The following is a 24721-nucleotide window of genomic DNA, read 5'->3' as shown; positions in this document are numbered from 1 at the left end:
GCCATAGGTACTGTTGGAGCCTGGAACCCATATAACATAAAACAGTTAAAATCAACTATTGAGAAAACTCAAGAAAAAAAATCATCTAGCCATGTTTGTTACACAGTAAGCACTTAATAAAAATTGAATAAAAGAATGAATGGAAACAGGCTTTCAACCATTTTTGAAAAAGTGGGGAAACATGGTGGGTTGGATAAGTAAAATTGGGTTGATGTGATTAATTAGCTGATTAACAGGATCTCCAGTTTCTTTTTTTGTTACAGACCAGGCCACGGAATGAACGCTGTTAGCATTTTACAAAACATGGCAAAGAAGGGCGACAGCTAATGTCAGTTTCTGTCTTAAGGATGCAAAGAGCCATTAATTAAAGTTCCCATACATGTATGGGGAATTAAGATGCATGGGGAACGGTGCATGCAGAGGAGGTAAACATTTAAGAATGGACTAACACGTATGTTACTTCTTCTTCTTCTTCTTTTTTTTAATTTAGTTAAGCTTTTGCCAATTTTACAACCCAGGAATGTCTTTCTCAAAGACCTGGGATCCATCCTCTGTGATGTAATCATCAAGGAAGACAGTCTTTCTATGTTCCTCTCTGGAGGGTGGGGCCCTAATTTGGATAAGTGACAATTTAGCAAACACTGATGGCCTGATGACTTTGACCAATGCCCTTGTGATGCTCTCCAGTGCTCTTCCCCAGCTCACCCTAACACTTGCAAACCCTCCTGCGTTTGGCTTCAGGGGACTTGTGCTTAGTCCTCACTCAAAGCCTCTCTCCCCCTACCGATTCTGCAGCAATCAGAATAAAATCTGTCTCCCCACTTTTAGCAAGTGTCTGGTACAGCTTCACTTGGATACCGTTTTCTCACACCATGACCCTAATGCTCCCCATTTGCCCTTTTGATCCCCCAAGACCCTCTGATTCCGTTCCTTACATTAAGTTATCCCTATTGAAATCATCAATTTTCCTGGTTATAGCCTGTTTGACATACTACATGGTCCCTTTTCTGCTGTGTCACCAAAAACAGCACTCAATAGTTTTCACTTATTTCTACAGAAGTAAGAGGACTCCCCTCCCCCACAAAATATAAGAAAAGTCATCTTATTTCATTGCATTTATTTGTTTTGTTTTGTTTCATTTTACTTTATTTTATTTTACTCGGTTATTTTATTTTATATATCATAGGCTTTAAACAATCGGATAAATAAAAAGATTTCTATCATAGTCATGCCAAGAATATAAAACTGAGTGGTTCTACCTCGTGCTTTAAGAGTCCCTCGACCATCTCAACAAACTTGAGCTCCAGGATCTAGTCATGATGCCCAGCTTGCTTCTCCTCTCCTTTTAGGAGGACAACGAACACACAAATAATATTGCATTTCAGCTCTTGGATTTGTTCTGTCCTTCACTTTCTACGTTTCTGTACCTAAATGACTAATCATTGTATTTCAATACAGGAAAACAGAAGGCCTCAGAAGAATTGGGGGGGGGGTGGTGCCTGGGTGGCTCAGTCAGTTAAGCATCCAACTCTTGATCTCAGCTCAGGTCTTGATCTTAGGGTCATGAGTTTTATTCTCATGTTGGGTTCTGGGCTGGGTGTGAAGCCTGCTGAAGAACAAGGAGAGGGGGAAGAAGAAGAAGAAGTAGGAGAAGGGGGAGAAGGAAGAGGGGTAGGGGGAGGAGGAAGGGGGAGAGGAGGAGGAGGGGGAGGAGGAGGAGAGGAGGAAGAAGAGGAAGAAGGAGATGAATTTGGGTGCCAGCTTTTAAGAATACAAACCCACAAAAACAAATTCTTGTTAATAAATTCACAGAACTGTTTGATTTTTTTGGATTCATTGTATTTTCATTATCTTTACTTTGCAGCCATTGGCAAACGGAGTGATGAATCAGCTATTGTTGTCTGAAGCCTAGAGGTGGGGGAGGAAGGTCAGCTGATTTGTATATATGAGTATAGATAATACCTATCACTGTATTTCTAAATGTTGCCTCGGCAGAGTTGTAAACCAGTTGGTGTAAAACAAAGATTTAAATGTTGCAAAAAATCTTGTAACCTTCTTAAAAAATGCAACTTATATTTTTTTCTTACCTCCTCTGATTCTTTGCTGTGATTTGAAACCTATGTAATTGACTCGGAATCACCTTGGTGCAATTTAAAAGCAACGCTCTGCAGTTACAGAATACAAAAAGAAAGAAAGAGGACTTGAAAAGGAGTGTATTTATAACCTTGGTCATAGGTATCCTAAGAGTGTTTCTGTTTTAATAATTAATTAGCTTATCAGTTCAGAAATGTTGAAATGACTTTTGGAATCCCATGGTCTAAGGCTGTTGGCAACATGCATGTTTCCTGACTGCAGTTTCCTTAACTTTCCATTTAATTTTTTCCCCCTTAAAACCAAAATCATTTAATGAAATCTGACACTTCAAGGCCACTGACTGATCTTCTGAGCAGAAGGTATGCAAAGGTGGCCAATTCCATTAAATTACAGCCCCTGTCCAGGTTGTGAGACATCATTTTAAGGCAGACAAAGTGCAATGCAGTCAGGAATGCTAAGAGACATAACTAATAACAAGGAACAAAAAGAATAATATGAAAAAACCTGAAGGGAAAATAAGGTCAACACGCAGAAGAGAGAAGACGAGGAGGTGGGGGAAGGAAAAGGCACATGTGCAATTTTTTTCCCACTTATTCTATTTCCTTTATGTTCCCTAGTTCAGGGCCGCTAGTAGAAGATTGATACATTTATTAATTCTCCATGCAGAAAGACAAACAGTGGACTCAGTCTAGTGGGATAGAAACGTCTGGCCCCAGGTGTCCCTACGGAATCTTCCAAAGTTGCCTAATGGTCTTTGACCACACAGATCCATTTAAGGAATACGGTATCCATTTTCTAAAATCTCATTTAGACTCATACATAAAATAAAATCATCCCGTCATAAGGCACTGGTTTTCTCTGGTTCTTCTTTTACTTCTCTTGGTTAATTTAAAATGCAGGGCTAAGTAAAACAAAAGAAAACAAAACAAAAACAATTTAAAGGATGTTCAAGATTTTCTTTGTAATACGATTTTCCTCTTTAAGTTGCAAGAACATGGTAAAATAAACCATTTCTTTCTGCATAAAGTGATATTTATGTTTTCTCCCTTAGAAACTACTTAAGCAAATATCCACAGGGAGATATTTTCATCTAATTTACATGTTTATTAACTTAGGATTCGACTTTTGAGAAAATCACACATTATGAGATCTACTTATTAGCATTAATACTGGCACTTTTTTTTAAAAAACAAAGTTCAAGTTATTGTTTATCAGTGTAATCTTTTTTTCTATTTCCTTTCCTTTCCTTTCCTTTTCTTTCTTTCTTTCTTTCTTTCTTTCTTTCTTTCATTTTTTTTTTTTTGGAGTGGACCCTACTGTTTTCCATTTTAGAACTCAAGTTGGATATTAGATGCTTAATGAGTATTGACAAATTTCTACATATTAGGTTAAGTATAAGTGGAATCACATTCATATATCAGGCATTCTCTTCTCTACAGATCCTAGTATGCTCACAAATAGCAGTGGATAAAAGAAGAAATTCATATGCTCTAAGGTTATTCTTATTTTAATTTTGGCTTTGAAAGTAAGTAAATTTAGGTTTGAGACAGCTTTATATAAATTCCTTAAATTTTTTCAGCACAAGATGAGATTACCTTTGCATTACAGAGCACCCAGGTTTTGTGAAAATAAATATGTTAGGATATTATTAGAAATGAAAAACATCACCACATGAAAACCAATTTACATATAAACCTGAAAAATAAATTGATTTACGTTTGTGTTCTGGATAATGTATTGGAAAGGGCATTATCTTACAAAAGTGTTCAGTTATGTCTGTTTATGTTATTAAGTAGGATGAGATAAAGTATACATTCAATTTTTTTAAGAACAGAATACATCATTTTAAGTAATTAGGTCCATTTATCTTAAGTTTATATTTCTTGGGGTTGGTTCCTGAAATAGACCATGAAACCTGCCTACTTAAAAGATTTGTTTAAAAAAAAAAAGAGATAGGTTTTCAAAATTTATTGAAAACAGAATATCTACCTATAAATTTTCAGTTAATGACATTAAATACAAAATTGCAAAATTCTAATTTTATCTGTAAATTCATTTTACTTTGTGTAATATTCTAAGATTTAAATTTTGGTAGAAAATATTAGTTCAAGGCAAATTTAAGTATTTGGTGGCTACATAAGAATATATATATACATATATAGGTATGTGTGTATATATATATATATATATAGAGAGAGAGAGAGAGAGAGAGGTATGTATATATATAGATATAGATATATAAATATACATTGTCCTAATATAGAATATAATTTTGTGTATGTTTATACATATATGTACACTTTTGTATGTATAGCTATATGTGCATATGCATTTATTTATATGGTTATATTTGTTAGATGTGAGATATGTATTCATAAAAAAACTTCGTGATGTTATCCATGCTAAAATACAGCTCTGTGAGAGAGTACTGTACTGGCTGTGGGCCCTTAGACTTTAAGAATTACTATTTTAAAAGTAAATAAACTAAAAAATGTTTTAAAGTTTGAAATCCAACCTTGCTCCATGTACCAAGTAGTTAAAAATAAATATAGAGATTTTAATGGAATAAAAGCAAATATAGATGATGTTTTAAAATAAAGTGGAAGTGGTAAGTTCTTTTTAAGAACATCATGAAGTCAAATAACAGAAAAGGGAATATTTATTATTCTAATTGAATTAAAACGTAACATTTTGTATAACAAAAAACAAGCAAATAGACAAAGACCAAAAGTCAGGGTGACTTTTGAAAGACAAGCCAGCAAAAATATTTCCAACAGATGTGGTAATAAATTATTAATGCCTATCAGTGGATAAAAATCAACAAGAAAGTCAGTTAGAAATCTGTCTGCATTCCAATAATAAAATTACATTAAGACATGAATAGGCAATTCACAGAAAAATACACATTGCTAATAAAATTTTTCAAAAGGATCAAACTTGCAGTAAGAAATATATCTGAATTTAACAATGAGATACGGTGTTCTATCCACCCAAACGGAAAGACCAAAAAGAGTCATACCCAGTTGAATAACTTTAGGAAAAACAGTCATTTATGTTTAACTGTCAGTAGAGATTTAAAATATCAAAATTTTGGTGAACAATCGGTCTATCTCTATCTAATTACATAATACACCTGCATAACGATTCTTTTTAATTCTAGTAATGTTTAGAAATTTAAAACAAAAACATACATATAAAAATATTTTTCCTATCTTTTGTTTTTAAAAATAGTAAACATAAGAGACTCGTAAATACAGAGAACAAACTAAGGGTCGATGTGGGTGGGGGAGAGAGGAAAGTGGGGGATGGGCATTGAGGAGGGGCCCTTGTTGGGATGAGCACTGGGTGTTGTATGCAAGCCAATTTGACAATAAATTATACTAAAACAATAAACATCTTTTAGAAAGAGGAAAAAAATAAAAAACCAAAATAAGAAAAATAGTCAACTTGGAAATGTTGCATAAATGATAACTCTAAGTAATAGAGTACAATGCAGTCATTAAACGGAACGAGCTAGTTCCATCTACTATAAAATAGAAAGTTGTGTGTTATGTGCTACCACACCCAATACAGTAATCTGGTGCGCACTGTATGCTGTTACACAATATTACAGTTTTCAAACGTAAGATTTAAAATTTTAGTAAAGTATGTGCCAAGTTGTTTACGTATGTTACCTATTATTGATGGGCTTATGGATAGAATTTCTGTGTATATTTTTAAAGTTTATTTACTCATTTTGAGAGAGATAGAGTGCGAGTGCAGGAGAGCCAGAGAGAGAAAAAAAGAGAGAGAAAATCCTACGTAGCCTCTGCGCTGATGTGGGGCTCGATCTCACAAACCATGAGATTATGAGCTGAGCCGAAATCAAGAGTCAGATGCTTAACCGAGTGAGCCACCCAGACACTCCTCTGTATATTTTTAATAGTATGCAATGAGCATACTATTTCACATTTGCAATGACATTTCATATATGAAAATAAATTTTGCATAGGGATTTTCACTTGTGTTCTCTTCTTTATAATATGGATTGACCACAAATGCTGAGGTTACCTGTGCTAACCAGTCTGCCAGTGTCCCCAGAGTCTGATGCAAAAGTCTCAAGTGTTCAGCTGCTATTCACAGTTCAACCCCGTTCAGAGGGAGTGGTGGGTCTGTGAGTGACACTGAATTTGTAACTCACTTTCTTATTTTTGTCTTTTTCTTTTTTTTTTTTAATTTTTTTTTTCAACGTTTATTTTTTCTTGGGACAGAGAGAGACAGAGCATGAACGGGGGAGGGGCAGAGAGAGAAGGAGACACAGAATCGGAAACAGGCTCCAGGCTCCGAGCCATCAGCCCAGAGCCTGACGCGGGGCTCGAACTCCCGGACCGCGAGATCGTGACCTGGCTGAAGTCGGACTCTTAACCGACTGCGCCACCCAGGCGCCCCATCTTATTTTTGTCTTTTTCCATGCATATCTCTTTAAGTCTGCATGCTTATAAAATGGGGATGCGTCTATTAATAATTTGATACATTCTATTCTTACTTTTACCCCCGAGGGTAATTTGGTCAGGAGGACTTAGAGGTGAGGAGATGTTACAAGTATACTGTTTAAGAATGCCCTGCCCTGGCTCCCAGCCATATTCAAGGAGAATATGCTCTGCTATCCGAACCCTTCCTCAGTTGCTATTAATAGTATTAAAAATATCAAAGTTTTGGGGCACCTGGGAGGTTCAGTCGGTTAAGCATCTGACTCCAGCTCAGGTCATGATCTCACAGTCTTGGGTTCGAGCCCACGTCAGGCTCTGTGCCGACAGCTCAGAGCCTGGAGCCTGCTTCGGATTCTGTGTCTCCCATTCTCTCTGCCCCTTCCCTGCTCATGTTCTGTCTTCTGCTCTCAAAAATAAACATTAAAAACAAATTTAAAATATCGCAGTTTTGGTAACAGTGGGAGAATTCACCAGAAAACTAAAGAATGTAAGAAAGACAGTCACAGTGAAAAAAATTGATTGCAAGGATATAGAGGATATGTGGACTTCTGTCCAGTCTCAGTTCTGCTAGTGGTTAGCTCTTCCATGGCTAAATGAACAGATATTATTATCTCTGGTCCTCAAGTAGTAATTCATGAATATCACAATGTTATGTAATACACAAGTTTTAATGGTGACCTAGCGTGATTGACATAAGGTACCTCGCATAGCCTACACCCGAGTACAAGAAGTTGAATCTATTTTGGTGTCCTGCTGGTCCTTGCCTTAGATTTCTGCTTCGTGTTAAACAAGTAGAGAAGATTTTTAGGTTGGGATATCACAGAGGTAGTGGTGAATATGTAGGGAAAGAACCAGAAAAAATACTGATTCAGCCAAGATAGAGTAACTCAGCTTTGAGAACCCATGGATGCAACAGAGTGGAAATAGACAAGCTTTCAAACGGGCTCAGTGTGATTATACAGGATAAGCAGAGTGGCCTTGACTTGCTTCATACTCGTTCTCTTCATTTGTAAAAGAACCTGCCTCCAAGAGCAGTGATGAAGGATAACTATGATATGTAGCTTTATTTTTCAAACACCAAAATCTTAGGAATACCTGTTTCTACCCTCTCTTTTTATGCAGGATGTGTTATCAAGGGGTCAAGTGTTGGCATAGGTTTTGGCCCATTAGGTTGGTATGGATATGTTAAAAGACAAAAAAACAACAGAACAAAGCAAAATGAAAAAACAAGGTTTAGGTCAGGTAAGTCAACGTACAGTCTATCAAAATCTCATCAGGCAAAAAAAAAAAAAAAAAAAAAAAAGGATCAAGATGGATCATCGACTTATAAAACTAAGAAAAAAAAAAACCCTAATAGGTGATGCCAATTTGGCAAAGTCTTCATTCTTAACAGAAAGCTTTTGTCCTGGAGCTGCTGAGAGACGCTTAAACAAGACAGGTCTGGTTGTGGTGTGGAACTCAGTGCCTCAAAGAACTTTCCTTAGGTATGGCAAAACCTGAATAATTAACTTCACAGCCATTTATTGACATCTGCTATTAAGGACAGATTGGAGGCTGACACATTCACACTCTTGGCCAGGGGAGAGTGCTGCTACTGAGTTAAGCACGGAGATTGTGGGATCCACTTCCTTGAAATATCTACCTCTCAATCGAGAAGCCAGACTACTACTCACTTGGAACTTCAAATTGATCTCACTTCCATCATGTACAATAAACCGGCACTTTCCTTCCTTGTGCTTCAGAATTATGTATGTTCAATCTAGGATGAAAATCTGGAAAAAAATTTTTTTCTGTCAGTTCTTAACTTGGCATCTTTCCATATATGAGCTTGTTTTAAATTAATGCAATAAATGTTTATTAGGCTTTACTATATAAAAAGCACCATTCCATCCACCTGGATATAACATCTCGAGGATTCTTTTTTTGGTTGTGACTCGCCTTTCTCTGCTAAGTGCAACACAGAAAGCACCTGTACCGTGTTCCTTCGTCTTGGGAACTTGCCGCCATTTTCTGAGTCAAGGCACATTGACCGTCTTCAGGTCCAATCACCATGATCATCGTCACCTACCTGCTGTGTCCATTCTGAGGCCACATGGCCTCTTCCTGATTCTCGGACACCGTGGTCTTTTCACAGGCAATTCAATTGCTATTTCTACAGGCAATTTCCTCTGACCGGAGAGCTCTTCCCCCAGACATCACAGCTGTCATTGCTCAGTCTTTAAGCCCATGTGTTAAAGTCATGTTGGAAGTAAGACCTTCATAACCACCTCATCTAACGTTACAAACCCGTTACCCTTACCCTCCTTCTTGGGCCTTTGGCTCCACATCAGTCGCCATGTTGCAACCCGCTCTATAATTTGGTTGTTTTATTTATTTTCCGCCTCTTCCCACAGGAATGGAAGCCATATGCGGGCAGGCAGGATTTTGTCTCCTTTGATGTGCTTCCTGTGCCTGGCGGTGTGCCTGATACAGAGGCAGTTCATTAAGTATTTGTTGACTAATGAATAAGCCATCATCAACCCCATCTCAGAAATCTCATCCATTTGGATATGGAAGCTGACTCCTACAGTCCTAATACAAATTGAAACAATTAATGAGTTTTGACAGTAGCTATCAAAGGTTTAAAATTCTCCCCTCTGAAGACGTTTTCCTAATTTTTGGCAGCTGCATTTGAAAAGAATGGGTAAATCCTGGAGATAAGAGTCTCTGAGATTGGTCATTGATATATACAAGAATAGGCATAGAGCAAAGGCAAACGTATCTAAATTCTAAAAAGTAGAGGGATGGTATCTTGACACCATCATAGCTGAAGATTTAGTGAAGGAATAAAAATAAATTTTTAAGAAGTTGAAAATCATGGCCATTTTAAATTTCCAAAAGTGTTGAGAAGCAGAAATCAATGAAGACCCTCAAACTCTGTGTGCTGCCTCAGGCAAGCTAATATAAGTTTCCATGTTTTAGAACTTGGCAGAGAAATCCTTACAAAAATAAGGAGTAAGTTCACTGCAACGAGAGCCTCTATAAGTTATGTGCTTGTCTCTAGGCCAGATCAGGGTGGCAATGAAAATATTTGGAGCCAGTCCTGGCCCACAACTTTTGACATTTAGGTAAAATTCACTGGGAAAAGAGTCATTTTAGGTTAACCCAAATCTGAAGCCTCATTATATTAGAGACATAAGCATTCATTTTTGCCGCCCTGCATTTGGTCTGCAAGCCAAATGGAGATGTGACTGTGGTCTTGTATTGGAGTGGTGGGATGTACCGGAGAGAAAATGAGGGGTCTCATGCTGACTTTAATCATCATGCCTAGAATGGCAGTCTTCTTTGCTGCTTTAAATACTTGACTCCAAAACAAATATCATATGTATCTATCTACCTATACACACACACACACACACACACACACACACACACACACAAATGTGTATATATATATGTATATGTATATATATGAAATTTATATAGTCCAATGCTTTTCTATTTTTCTACCAAAGGGCTTCAATTCAGCACATTTAAAAATGTGAGAATGCATATGCACCTTTCTGTGTGCGTGTTTTCCTGGAGTGGACAACTGTTCTTTCACACTTTCTAAACTACAGATACCCTGTCGTGGGGGCAGGAGGAGCCGAGATGATGGTGGCTGAATCCTTCTGGCAGCTAAGAGGTGGGCAAATGTCCTTAGCCCAGCCAGTTGGATGTCCCCACCCAAGGCTTTGCACATTTGGTCACGCTCTTGAGATGGAGACGCGGTTTTGGACAGAGCTTGTTTCCAAGGGCTGCAGTATAATTGAGACCCCGCAGCTGGTCACAGTGTTAAGAGCACCCAGGGGTGCCTGGGTGGCTGAGTCAGTTAAGCGTCTGACTTCGGCTCAGGTCATGATCTCGCAGTTCGTGGGTTTGAGCCTCGCATCAGGCTCTGTGCTGACAGCTCAGAGCCTGGAGGCTGCTTCGGATTCTGTGTCTCCCTCTCTCTCTCTCTGCCCCTCCACCCTCTGTGTCTCTCTCTCAAAAATGAATAAACTTAAAAAAAAAAAAAAAGAGCATGGTGCCAACCAAGTTGGCAAGTGCCCTGACTTGATGGCTCTAGTCAGAACATACAAACCACGTTTTCACTGTCAGGATTCTGGCTGTGATTTGCCTCCCTCGGTCTCTGCCTGAACCTCTTTCTTCACACCCCCTGTCAATTACAAGAGCTACCTAAAACCCTTGCCATGAATTTCTTGTCCACTTAAGTGAATCAGACCTGGATTTTGTCTGTAAGCAGATATTCAGGTGAGTACCATATAGCATGAGTGTAACTTTCTCTATGTTCGATGAGGATAAAACTGTTTATATTGTCTCTGCTATGAAAAAAACATAGGAAATGTAGTAAGCCCTTTCTTTTTCTTCCTGACAACTTTTCCATTTTCATATTCTTTGAATAATTACTTGTACATTTTCTTGGTGTCATAATGACATTAACAATTACTCATAGTATTATATTTTAGTGGTTTCACTGTTCATCACCATTTTTCTTCTATCATATCTTGGATTGGATTATTCAATTTTATTCATGTTCAGTGGGCTAGAGTGTTCCGTTCAGGAAGGGTAAATGGGTGTTCTATATTCTGAGCCCTTGCATTTCAAAAAATGTTTAAAGCTTTCTATGATACCTAAGCAATAATTTAACTAACACATCTGTATGTTTATAGGATTCTCCCCATCTATTTTTAAAACAAAAATTATATTTTTATATTATAAACATATTTCTATATATGTTTTATATATCATATATACAAATAAATACATTTTCTGTAGCTTTTCATTATTTTTCCTTAGAATTTGCTATAACCCTTTGATATGAAGGATCCCATTCATTTTCAGCTCAGAGACGTGTTTTTTCATTTTGTTTTTTGATTTGGGTATTGCTTTTACTTTGCATGTTCTGGATTTTCCTTTCTACAATTTCTGTTAGTAGATCTCTTTATCTCTGTCTCTCATTTTTATTTTCTAGCCTTCATTTCTTCAGTTTTCTTCAAATTCTAAGCATGATGTTCCTAGCTTCTTTTGGCTTCATTTCTCTGCAGAATCTATCCTTGATACGCTCACTGAACTATTAGTTCGTTCCTTTTCTGTTTCCCTGAAGACTTCTTTCAGCTCAATATTTCTTTCCCTGACTACTCTCTCTGGCCTACGAGATACAATAACATCCTGAATCTTTGTGAAAAGGTGAATTTCACATTTTATAAAATTTACTTTTATCCTTCAGATGAGTGCCCCCCTTTTATTTTTCCTACACGGAAACATCTTTTCTCATGTAAATGGTTGTTCCATCTTGGGTGATGAGATGATGTCATAAATCATCTTGAACCGCTGTCCGTAGTGGTCACCCCAGGTACAGGAGGAAGGGAAACATTAATTATGGGCCATGGCTTTTGTTTTGCCAAATCGCAAGGGAGAATTGGGAGAGAGAAAGACAGGGGACATCCAAAGAAGCAAGCTGCTTTTTGTTGTAAAAAGATTTGTTTTCATTATTATGTGGGCCACCTGGAGTTAGCTGGGGGAGAATGCCCCTTCTCTAGCTGAACTTTCATTAGGCGTCAGGTATAGATAACACACCTTGCAAATCACTTCCGAGCACCTCTGTGTGATGGAGGTTGGAGGCAGGGCCAGAAAGCTCTGGTGACTGAGGACATGAAAATTGAAATGTCCAATATAAAAATCTCAGTTGAGAATTAATTATAAGATAAGGAAATCCCATGGATTATTGCCTCAATTCAGTAGCCAGGGCTTTCCTCTGGGCAATAGAGTGAATAGACTAGCACCAATCAATCTCCATAAGGGGATATCTTTAAGTGCATTAAAAAAAAGAGAAACAATTTTTCAGATGATTTTGACTCTGTCCAACCCTGTGGCTTTTTAAAAAATAAACAAGTAGATAGAAATTATTTTTCTTTTGCCTTAAATCTAAATAAGTGTTCCCTCCCCCCTGCCTTATTTGGCAGGTACAATTGATGTTGGAAGGTTACAGAATAGACCATTGACATAAGAAACATGTGAAATTGAGGGCTTCCAAATTCAATGTTTTTGAGTCAGAGCTGTACAAAATACAATCCAGGATTAATATAGGCTCCAGGGTATAATCTTTTCATGATCAGAGGAGTGTGGAAAGGAAGCAAAGGCATTTCACAAAAAGTAGACAAATGTAGAGCAAAGTCTGGAGCTTGAACTTACCAATGTGCTAACGAGCATGGAGAAAAGACAGCCATCCCCTCTCACATAGCTTGTAGCCAGGGAGGTCACAAAATAAACATTCTGACAAAGCCCATGGAAAAGGTCAACGTTGACGGATGTTGTTCAAGAAACAGATAATATCTACCAAAGAGAAATTTAACTATACAGAGATTATGGAAATTTGGGAAAGATACCACCCTTGCTCTGGTGTTTAGATGCCTACGTAATGAGTCCTTTTGATCTGGAATTTGTAAAGGTGGACTCTGGGTACATGGATGAGCTTCCTGATCTGCTTTCTTTTCTTTTCTTTTCTTTTCTTTTCTTTTCTTTTCTTTTCTTTTCTTTTCTTTTCTTTTTCAAATTTTTATTTCAATTCTAATTAGTTAACATGTAGTGTAATATTGTTTTCAGGGGTAGAATTCTGTGATTCACTTATGTACAATACCCAGCGCTCATCATAACAAGTGCCCTCCTTAATACCCATCACTGACTTAACCCATCCCCCATCCCCTCCCTTCATTAACACTCAATTTGTTCTCTATTGTTAAGAGTCTCTTCTGGTTTGTTTTCTCTCTCTCTCTCTCTCTCTCTCTCTCTCTCTTCCCCCTCTTCTATGATCATCTGTTCTGTTTCTTAACTGCCACGTATGAGTGAAATCATATGACATTTGTTTTTCTCTGACTTATTTTGCTTAGTGTAATACACTGTAGCTCTATCCATGTTGTTGCAAATAGCAACATTTCATTCTTTTCGATGGTTGAGCAATATTCCATCGCGCTCGTGCGCGCGCGCACGCGCACACACACACACACACACACACACACAGCCCACATCTTCTTTATTCATTCATCAGTCAGTGGACATCTGGGTCTTTTTATAGTGGGGCTAAACATCAGGGTGCATGTATCCCTTCGAATCTGTATTTTTGTATCCCTTGGATAAATACCTAGTAGTGCAATCGCCAGATCCTAGGGTAGTTCTATTTTCAACCTTCTGAGGAAGCTCCATATTGTTTTCCAGAGTGGCTGCACCAGTTTGCATTCCCACCTATAGTGTAAGAGGGTTCCCTGATCTGCTTACTCTTGTGTTCATCTCCAGAGACTTCACTATCAGTTCACTGCCTTGTTTCACTCCTCAGCCACACTGACCTCCTGATCTAGACCCAAGGAATAAGTACTCAGGACTATGGAACTTAAAATTGGGACCATGATTTTGAAGCACAGAGCATTACTGTACCTTAAAAAGAAACATGTATTTCAGCTCCAAACTATTTTAAGTGAATACAGCACGATCTTTTTTTTCTCTCAAAAACAAAGTAATTTTAATAAAAAAAGATATAGTAACTGAATTCATGAGAACAACAACTGATTTATATCAATAAAGGATCAAGGGATTTCTATTGTTTTAAGCCTGAATCGGTTAGCCTGTTAGGAACCACAACACGTTTAGAAATGCCAAGGCTCCAACTTTAACTAAAGGTCACTATGTTAAGTTGTTAGTCTCCAAACATCAGATCCCCGTATCTTATCAGCTGTGACCTTTTCCTTTTTCCTCATCCTGAAACAGGTAGTGGTGACTTAGTGAACTATTTATTTTGCATAGTCTCCATAACTGCCTTCCATCCGTGCCACTGATAAAAAATTAACCTCCATAAATAAATGGTTGCATGTATTCTAACATATTAATATAATGAGGAAATAAATCCATCAAAAGTCCCAGTTTTAAGGTTAGCTACTCATTTATTTTAAATTAGAGTTTTAAGGCTATTTTGTTAAATTATCTAAAATACTCAGTCACCTCTAAGCATCACAAAGCCTGCAGATACCAGTAAAAGTTATTCCATAACATGAAACAGTATCCTTATCTGTATTTCTTCCCAACATTTTCATAGTTAAACATGAAAAATTGACAAAAAAAAATGCATGAGCTCTCTTACATGTGGAATCTAAAACAAAAACAAAAACCAGGCTCATATATGCAGAAGACAGATTGGCGGTTGCCAGAGGTATTGAGGAGAGGGTGTGGGGAGAAATGAGTAAAAGGGCATCAAAAGGTAAAAAAAAAATTAAAAAAGTAAAAATTTAATAGGTCACTTATAGAAACGACTAATCATTTCAGGAAGTTTGGAGAGGCTGTCTCATTATTCTGAAGCTTCTTAACTGACAGGGAAGTTTTGATTTGCAAGGTAATTATTCACCTGACACTCCCTGGAAACTTGAGGTCCATATAACAGTCATCATGGAGATTCAGATGCCAAGTGTGTGTCCCCCACAAGAGTTAGCTGATCTTGTGATACAAAGTACCATAGTCAAAGTTAAAACACTGACTTCATTTTTTTTCCCCAAAGTTTACCCATCTTCCTTGAGAGAGAGAGAGAGAGAGCACAAGTGGGGAAGGGGCAGAGAGAGAGGCAGAGAGAGGGAACCCCAAGCAGGCTCTGCGCTGTCAGCACAAAACCCTAATGCAGGGCTCGACTCATGAACCTTGAGATTAAGACCTGAGCCGAAGCTGGATGCTTAACTGACTGAGCCACGCAGGCGCCCCACACTTTCAGTTTTTGGTTTTTTTTCATTTGAATCTACATAATTATTCAATTGCTTGGCTAAATGCTAAATTCTACTTGCTGCTTCATTCTGTCTGAATTATTTTCACAGCCTTCTTGACATCTGGCCCCTGCTCTGGTCAATACTGAAATGTTGGATTTTGCCTCTATTGCTTGTCTTTGTTGGGCTTTCTAAGTCTCCCACTAATGACATTTGTTTAAGAGCCTCCTAGATCACCACCATGTTTTATGGTCAGAATAGACTGCTCTCAAAATGTGACTTACTGGAAAATAGCCATAGGAGAGATGCTATAAATGAATGATTAGCAAGTGAGCCCCAAAGCAACAGAATACAGCTTTTCCAGAATATAGCTTTCAGCTACTTAAATTCCTTTTAACCTAAATTACTTGTATGGAAAGCCATGTTGTATCCAACCCCCAAACCACCAAACCACAGGTGTTTAAGTAAGTCATGAACTTCTATTATTTTTCTATTCAAATAGATTCTTTGGGGTCCTAGGAAAATACTAGGAAAAACATATATCGTGTCACCAGTGTTTAGGTGGGACATTTAACATTGGCAGCTCTTCCTGTCACTTCCCTCACCCTCCGTAGGGTAGACAGACATAAGTCCATTTAAATGATTGCTGGGAATTTACAGGCCAAATGCCCTTCCTCACAGAAACCTTGAATCATTCGTTCATGTTAAGCACATATTCATCTTTCTCTGGCCTTTCCACCTGTGTGCCCATCTGAACTATTCTAACTATATGATCGTGTCGTTGTGTGGCCAGGAAATTTTCATTATCGTTCCGTTTCTCTCTCACCCCAGCAGGATGCTACAAGCCCACAGAAGGGCCTTTTGATTTCACGGCTCTCTCCTTGAGAGCCATTGGACCTGATCAGCGTTGAGTTCAAACTGACTCTGGAGACACAGTAGGCGTCACCAGGTGCCAAGTTTATTTAATTTTAAGAAAAGGTAGAGGCTGGCAACAATAGAACATGCACAGAGACAGCAGGACAGTAGCTATGTGCCTCCCAGGCACAATTTCCATTGTCTTAGCCACCCTACGCTGAGGGTATGTGTGATTGAAGAGCCCACACTGGGGGACATGGATCTCCTTGGTTGAGGGAAGCCATCAGCTCGAGGCCCCTTCAACTTTCAGTAGATTTTCAGTCCTGTGGCTCCCTCAGGCTCAGGGGCACCTAGCTTGTCCCATTCCCCGCTGCAACTGCATGTCATTAATGTCTGGCGCTTGTCACTTGATCAACAACCTTGACAAGGAAAGAGAAGAGCTTCATCTGGAACATGGTAATTGTGGCTCCTTAATCTTGGAAACTTGAGTCAACGTGGCAAGGAGGATTTCATCAAGGGTCAAATTCTCAGGAATCTACTAATTAATCCCGTCCTTGCAGAACCGTCCCTCAGGGGACTCTTTATCCCATTTCCTAAAAATTGATACGATTTGTGGATTAATCTATCTTCTGTTCTGTCTCTCTTGGTTGTGCTTCCATCCCTCAGTCTCCTTATGTAACATTTGCTTCCACATTTGCCCAATAATTTTGTTTGTCCCTTTGTTTTTGGTTTTGTTTTTTTGTTTTTTTAATCTCTTAATGTCTTCTCTTCAATCCTCCTTTTTAAGAGCCGTAGGCATATAGATTTTTACAAAGGAGTCTCAAGAACGGGTTTATCAATCATCTCTGTTTTTATTTCTCTGTTCTTTTCACTGCCTATGGAGATTTGGGCTGCCTAGTACAGGATTTTGTCCCTGTGCTCTCTCTTCCAAGGGAGTACTCAAGCCTGCAAGTACTGTCCGGTCTCCAAACCAGCCCAGGGGGTAGCAGTCTGTTTCACAATTTGCCAATGGCCTCATTGTTTGGGTTTCTCTTTTCCAGTAGATTCACCAATCCAGGCGGTCAGTAGGACCTGTCTGTGACATTGAACCACGTGGAAACCACTCATCTGAACATGGCCAAGTGACTTCCACACATCCATGGGGGATGGCTCACACTCACCAGGCTATCCCAATTCTTCAGTGATCCATGTACATGAGCAAGTCTCATCTAAGTTAGGCCGTGTGACCCACTGACACTTATAGGGGTGTTTCTCTCACTTTGGGCGTGGGCCAAACCCTGTGCTGCTTCCTGAAGGCTGTGGCCCCCATGATGACTGACACTTACCTTGTTTATTTTCCTCTGTCAAGCAAAGGGAACGAGTAAATACTCCCAACGTCAGATGAAACTCAAAGCAGAAATTCACAGGCACAGGGCTAGTAGGGTGAATGATGTCCTCCAGACTCTCACCATTCCATGAGATGTCTAAGAACAAATGCATTTAGACTCACCAAGTGTTGTTCTGGTGAGTGTGGTGTCACTAAATCCCTGCCCCCTGCATATGTCTAGAGGATTTGGGAAGGAACAAGGATCATCCAACGGATTGGAAGATCTCAAGTTTATGTTTTCAGATGTGCTAGAATGAGAAACGTGATGTTCTTGGATGCCACATATGGGGGCATTTACATATTAGAAGGCTTGACGTCTTCCTGGGTGAGCTAGCTCGTTGCCAGGCTGCGTATAAGAGGGCCTTTCAGGTCAACTCAAGAACGCCCTAACGTGCCCTTCATGGAAAATGTGCTATGCTCTCCAGGCATCTGACCGTGATCATAAAGACCTCAATCCTGGTCCCTGGGGAGTGCAGCCTTCTATATTTCCTGGTAGTCAAACTGAATCTAATTTCATCTATATGCTCTGTGAGTGAGGAACGGAGGAGAAACGCACAGTTTCTCTCTCTCTCTCTTTCTCTCTCTCTATACACACACACACACACACACACACACACATATAATTTTTGTCAGGTCAGCTACCCTACCGTGTATACGGTGTACTCTTGGCTTGGGAAGTGACACAGTTGCTTTTCCATGGTTGCATTTTCAGGATGATGCAAATTAGTGGCAAAATACTTTTGCAGGTAAGGAAGATTTGGTCCTTCATCAAGTTATATCTAGTGGTAGGATAGAAATTTCAAAGTAATTATAACAATGGAATTCCTACTTGCCGTTTAAAGTTTGGCATCTCTGCCCCGAGTAACTAGTACTCCAGGAAACGCTGGCATAGACTTTGCTAATGTGTCCCTGCTCCCTTTTGACTCATTTGTTCAAGGAAGTTCTGCTTAGACATATTGAAATAGTGTCCGTAGTAGGCTTGCCATAAGGCTTATTGGTCGGATTCCTTTCCTGTTCAGCCCAGTTTCAAGTTTTCAAGTTGCTTCTATGTGCATTGTATTTTTGTGGCTTCCCAACTAGCCTAAGGGTCAAAGCAAGGGAACCACTGTTTCCACTTTGCAAGTGAGAAAAGTAACATCCGGAAGCAACAGACTGAAGAGCCAGAACTAAATCGTTACAAGTCCCAGAACCAGGACCCCATCCAGATCTGCATATATTCTATCTAGTAGAGCATTCGGACATAACACCGCTTCCTACCGAAACGAAAACTATGAAAGACAAATGACCGGAATTTCACGTTTCTAAAGAGAAACACCAGTGATTAGAAGAATTCCAGCAAATATGAGGGATCGCAGAGAAACCCAGACCTGGTCTCAGAAACAGGAAAAAGAAAGGAAATTCTGCAGTGCCGTAAGGTTTACTCTGAGCTGCACTTTAGCGTTGCCATTGTTTAATTTTTTTAGTCAAAGCCATTCATCTTCCACGGGGATCAAATAAGCTGGGTGGTAAAACGAGGGATGTGTGATTCATGGGGAGCAAGGGAACAGCCTTACGAGGTGAAGGGGGAAGAGCTTGCAAATGCATGCGGGCTTGTGAGACTTGCTGCCTGGATCTTAGCACAGGGCTCGAGGGAAATTGTTGTTTTTCATACAAAGTGAAAAAGAGAAATGTGGGCTTCGCCTTCAGCAGCACTGTGCACTAGGGACCCTACGTGAAAAAAACTGATCCTGTTTTTACCCCAGGACCCATATCAGTTTCAAACCCAGATATTTTTCTTCTCCTCCCAAGATAACAGATAGTGTAGATACAGTGAATTATCAGCATCTGCTTCTAGAAGCATAAATTCACAGCCACTGCCGGAATAGCCAGTTGCCAAAAAAGTGAGAAGTAAAACAATGCACAAACTTATATTGCTTTATCCCCCTTTTGCGTGTTATTAAAATCACTACAACGTTCTGAGTTCTAACTAATACAGATTTCCTCTCTGAAGACTGAAAATTGGCCTGCATTATTGTTAAGAAAACTTAAATCCTGGGCGACTGGGTAGCTCAGTCTGACTTTGGCTCAGGTCATGATCTCATAGGTCACAAGCGCGAGCCCCGCGTCGGGCTCTGTGCTGACAGCTCAGAGCCTGGAGCCTGCTTTGGATTCTGTGGCTCCCACTCTCTCTGCCCCTCTCCTGCTCATGCTCTGTCTCTCTCAAAAATAAACAAAAACATTAAAAATCAAAAAGCAAGAATAATTGACAAACTTCTGATTTCTTTCCTTATCAGAAATGGGGCAGATCAAATAAATTACATGGACTATTTCACTGGCTGCCGTTTCCCCAAGATTATAAAATGGTATTAGGTTTTCTTTTGGTGCATATTGACTGAGTCCCTTTCTCTGATCTCCTTAGGTCAAGGAAGTGATCTGCTCTAGTGTGAACACTCAGACATGATATGGAGATGCTGGAGGAGGAAATACAAAATCTAATTTTTTTTCTTCCAGAGACAGAATGACCTGGAAAAGACTATTTTTAAACCAGAGGAGACTAACATATTATTAAGTAGCAAGTTGTAACCCCCTCCCTCTACCAAAGTACAAATCCTGTATCTGATACAGGATTACAAAGTGTAACACATCTTGTGGATATTTTTAATATCTGACAGCCTTCAAGAAACTTTCTGAAAAAAATGTTGGCAAACCAGATAGGGACAGAAGCTAGTCCTAAAATGAGAAGGGATTTTTTTTTTTCTTTTGAGACTAATTTGTGAAGTGTCAATAAAGATGTGAATTTATAAGTGAGTTTTATGTGTATCCTAATCCTTTATTTCCTTCTGTAACTGTGGAAATTCTGGAAAAAATTATTTGGATACAGAAATATACTGTATTGAGTTGGAATAGAAAGTAGTTTATTACAAGCTTCCACCCAATGAAAACACTCAAGTATCTGAAACCTTAAGACTTCTTCAACCATTATTATTGATGGTGTTTATTCCACTCATAAAGATGGAAATGGAGTTGAGGCGCCTGGGTGACTTAGTTGGATAAGCGTCTGACTTTGGCTCAGGCCATGATCTCACGGTTCGTGGGGTTTGAGCCCGGCATTGGGCTCTGTGCTGACAGCTCAGAGCCTGGAGCCTGCTTCGGATTCTGTGTCTGCCTCTCTGTCTGTCCCTCTCCTGCTCTCTCTCTCTCTCTCTCAAAATTAAATAAACATTAAAAAATTATGAAGAAAAATATGGAAATGGATGAAATTTCTTAAATGAGGATTCACTGGTTAGACAGATCACTTATGCAAGATTTTTTTTTTCAGCAAATGAGCTAAAATCCTCATATAGCCACTGCCTGTTAAATTCTTCACTACTCATTCCAATCCAGAGACTTCCATTGACGTCAGTAGAAATCCTTGATATGAAATAAAAATATTAAAAAAAAAATAAGTATAAAGGACTCTGTGTGTTCGTGTTTATAGTAGGTTACAGATGTACGTACAGGGCTCTCTGCAAATTGGTCTACTTAAATAAAATGTGTGCTTTCGCTTGTACAAACAGAGTTTCCTTATAAGATGAATTAAGTACGATTAAGAAAAGAAACTTGCAGTAGCTGTAAGTACCTGCAGTTTTCCTTATTTTTTTTTCCCAGAGTATCTTCTCTACCCATGGAAACATTTTCCTTGTGAAACTGTGTTCAAATATTTGTTTTAGGGTGGCCAAGGACTTCCACATAACGATACAATGAGGTGTTTATACTGACAAATCTAAAATTAAGTGAGATGTGAGAACAGGGCTCAGTCATTAGCATATGATTTTCAGAGGAGAAATGATCTATCCTATAAAGAAATTAAAATAGTACATGATTTGCTTATGTTAAGATGAGACAGAACTATACATTTTAGGGATAAATTATACATTCATAAAGTTGTTAACTAAAAGGGTAACGTGAGAGAGAGACACACACTTGGAAACCTGAAACTGATGAAAATAGGAAATTTCATTTATTGCTAAAAGAATATGAAGGATATATCAAAATGCCAAATGTCCAACTTTCCAGTGGTTGTCTAAGATTTTTTTTTATGATATTAATGAACCTTAGGGTTCATTCTGTGTTCTTGCTAATATATATTTTTTAATGTTTATTTATTTTTGACAGAGAGAGAAACAGAGTGCAAGCAGGGGAGGGGCAGAGAGAGAGGGAGACACAGAATCTGAAGCAGGCTCCAGGCTCTGAGCTGTCAGCACAGAGCCCAAGGTGGGGCTGGAACTCATGAACCGTGAGATCACGACCCGGGCCAAAGTTGGACGCTTAACTGACTGAGCCACCCGGGCGCCCCCACGTTCTTTCTAATATTAAGTGAAGCCCATTTCCCTATCTGGGGGATCTTGGGAGGTACTCAACTTCTCTGAAACCTAGTGCCCTTCACTGTAAAAATGAAGATATCATTCTATACCTCATGATGATGAAATGGGTACAGCATGTGACATGTTCTGTGTGTTAGCATATGGTAGGCGTCTACTAATTGCTGGGTCACGTCTCTGGACCTTGGCCTAGACTGTATTTCCACATCTCTCTGAGGAGTTATCTGAAAATGTTGATAGACCCTCTGGCAATAGATTTTAACAATCATTCTGCCTCCGTAATCTGAACGTTTCCAGGGAAAGCCGTTTACCTTTAAATAAAATGCCCAGATAATGGTCCCCATTTCCTATCAGTGAAACGTACATGGTTGAAGTGAAAGTGAGTGTCTGTGAACTCGAGGAAGGCTCACAAGAGAAGTTGGTAACTAACCTGTTTCACATGTGGCAACCACAATTACATTTCATACTGGAGCTCGTTTGCTTTCTTTTGCCTTCCCCCAAGTGGATTCCACGGTAGCTGGGAACTTGCAAAATTATTGCCAGTTATAACTAGAGGAAAAAATATATTGAGTTTAACTTCATTACAGCGAAAGCACTTGTATCAACAGGGGCTGGCATAAAATGGGAAGGCTGCCGAAATCCATCAATTGACGTCACTGTTTAGAGTAGGTGGTGGTGACTGTTACCCCTCCTGATTCCAGATCTTCTCCTGGTCCTGCTGCTGTGGTCTTCTGGCTCCACAGACTGTCCACTTGGGGACTGAGAGTCTACCAGGCATGGGGCATGGGTGGGAGGAAGCTACTAGACCTAGGTTGGCTCGAGAGTGAAAAATGGTAGGAAGAAATAGAAAGCTACGTGAGTCTAGACAGACAGGCAAGATCCAGGGTCGGACAGATTCATAGAGAAGCACGAGTCAGCAAAAGGAACACTGATTCTATTTCAGAAACTTTAGTTGAGTCATATCTTTATTCCTCGAGCATTTATTGGATGCCTGATATCCATAAAGTGCCGAGCTGAATATTGACATAGACCAGACTTGTGCTTTTCAGCTTCAGCATGATTGACATTTTGAGCCAGATAATTCTTTGCTTGGGGGAGGGAAGCGTCCTCTGCATTGCAGGATGTTCAGCGGCATCTCTGGCCACTACCAACTAAATGGCAATGGTAACCCTTCTCCCCAGTTGTGCCAACAAAAATGTCTCTGGACATTGTTAAGTGTCGCTTGGTGGGCAAAGTCTTCCCCGCTGAAGAGTTTGGACTACAGGGATAGAAAATATGATCCCTGTACTCGAGTCTTCAGATCTAGGAGAACATTACTTCTGGAATTTTTTTTACATTTATTTTTAATGTTTATTTTATTTATTATTTTTTAAATGTTTATTTATGTTGGGGAGAGAAAGAGAGACAGAGCATGAACAGGGGTGGGGCAGAAAGAGGGAGACACAGAATCCAAAGCAGGTTCCAGGCTCCGAGCTGTCAGCATAGAGCCTGACACGGGGCTCAAACTCATGAACCGTGAGATCATGACCTGAGCCGAAGTCGGATGCTTAACCGAGTGAGCCATCCAGGTGCCCCAATGTTTATTTAATTTTGAGAGAAAGAGAAAGAGAGAGAGAGAGAACATAAGTAGGGGAGGGGCAGAGAGAGGGAGACACAGCATCTGAAGCAGGCTCCAGGCTCCAAGCTGTCAGCACAGAGCCTGGTGTGGGGCTTGAACCCACGAACTGTGAGATCATGACCTAAGCCAGAGTTGGCTGCTTAACTGACTGAGCCACTCATGTGCCCCAATGTTTATTTATTTTTGAGAGAGAAAGAGAGAGAGAGAGAGAGAGAGAGAACATGAGTGGGGGAGGGGTAGAGACACACACACACACACACACACACACACACAGACACACACACAGAATCTGAAGCAGGCTCCAGGCTCTGAGCTGTCAGCACAGAGCCCAATGCAGGGCTTGAACCCACAAACTGTGAGATCATGACCTGGGCAGATGTCGAATGCTTAACCGACTGCCACCCAGACATCCCAGGTCTGGAATTCTTTAGCACTGGTACCTGTCTGTGATTCTGGGCTCACATTCTTTCTAGAAAGCTGTCTGATAAAAACAGGAAAATTCTTTTACTCTTGGATTCTTCGTAGTTACTGCTCACATTTTACCAGACAGGTAGGTATAAAATTTAGAGATTCTCCTCCTCTCAGGCTAATTTCGCATGGGAATATTTCTGAACTTATGGCTCTCAGTACAGTGTCTGACTCGTAAGAGGAAAGTGACATACTTGAAATAATCAGGGAACATGTAACCTTAACTTTGCATGCAGCAGGCTTCTAGAACACTGAGAAATCATTTAAGTAATTTGGAAATGAAAAGCGTAGGAAAATAACCTGATTCAAGAAGAGCCATGGAATCACATTTCAGAGCGATGAGGAGCTCAGACTTGAGAGAGAGGCACATGTTGGAGAATAAGGAGAAGCCGCTTTAGAAATAGAAGCTCTTCTGTTGAACGACAATAAACTGAGCATGCACATGAATCAAAACACCCCCACAGCACTTTGTTCACGTGATCTTGACTCAGAATATCCCGGAAGGGAACGCTTAGTTCAGGACATTGCTTGAATTGAAGCTCAATCATTATTTACATCTCTGGACATAACCTGCAAGCAGTTCGGTCCCAAACGACTCTCTCCGGGGCACCTGGGCGGTTTAGTCAGTTAAGCATCTGACTTTGGCTCAGGTCATGATTTTGCGGTTCATGGGTTCGAGCCCCGCGTCAGGCTCTGTTCTGACAGCTCAGAGCCTGAAGCCTCCTTCATTGAGGTTTTGTGTCTCTCTCTCTCTC

The sequence above is a fragment of the Leopardus geoffroyi genome, chromosome E1 (assembly GCF_018350155.1).
Source record: "Leopardus geoffroyi isolate Oge1 chromosome E1, O.geoffroyi_Oge1_pat1.0, whole genome shotgun sequence".
Taxonomy (NCBI): domain Eukaryota; kingdom Metazoa; phylum Chordata; class Mammalia; order Carnivora; family Felidae; genus Leopardus; species Leopardus geoffroyi.
Note: the sequence above shows the minus strand (reverse complement) of the source record.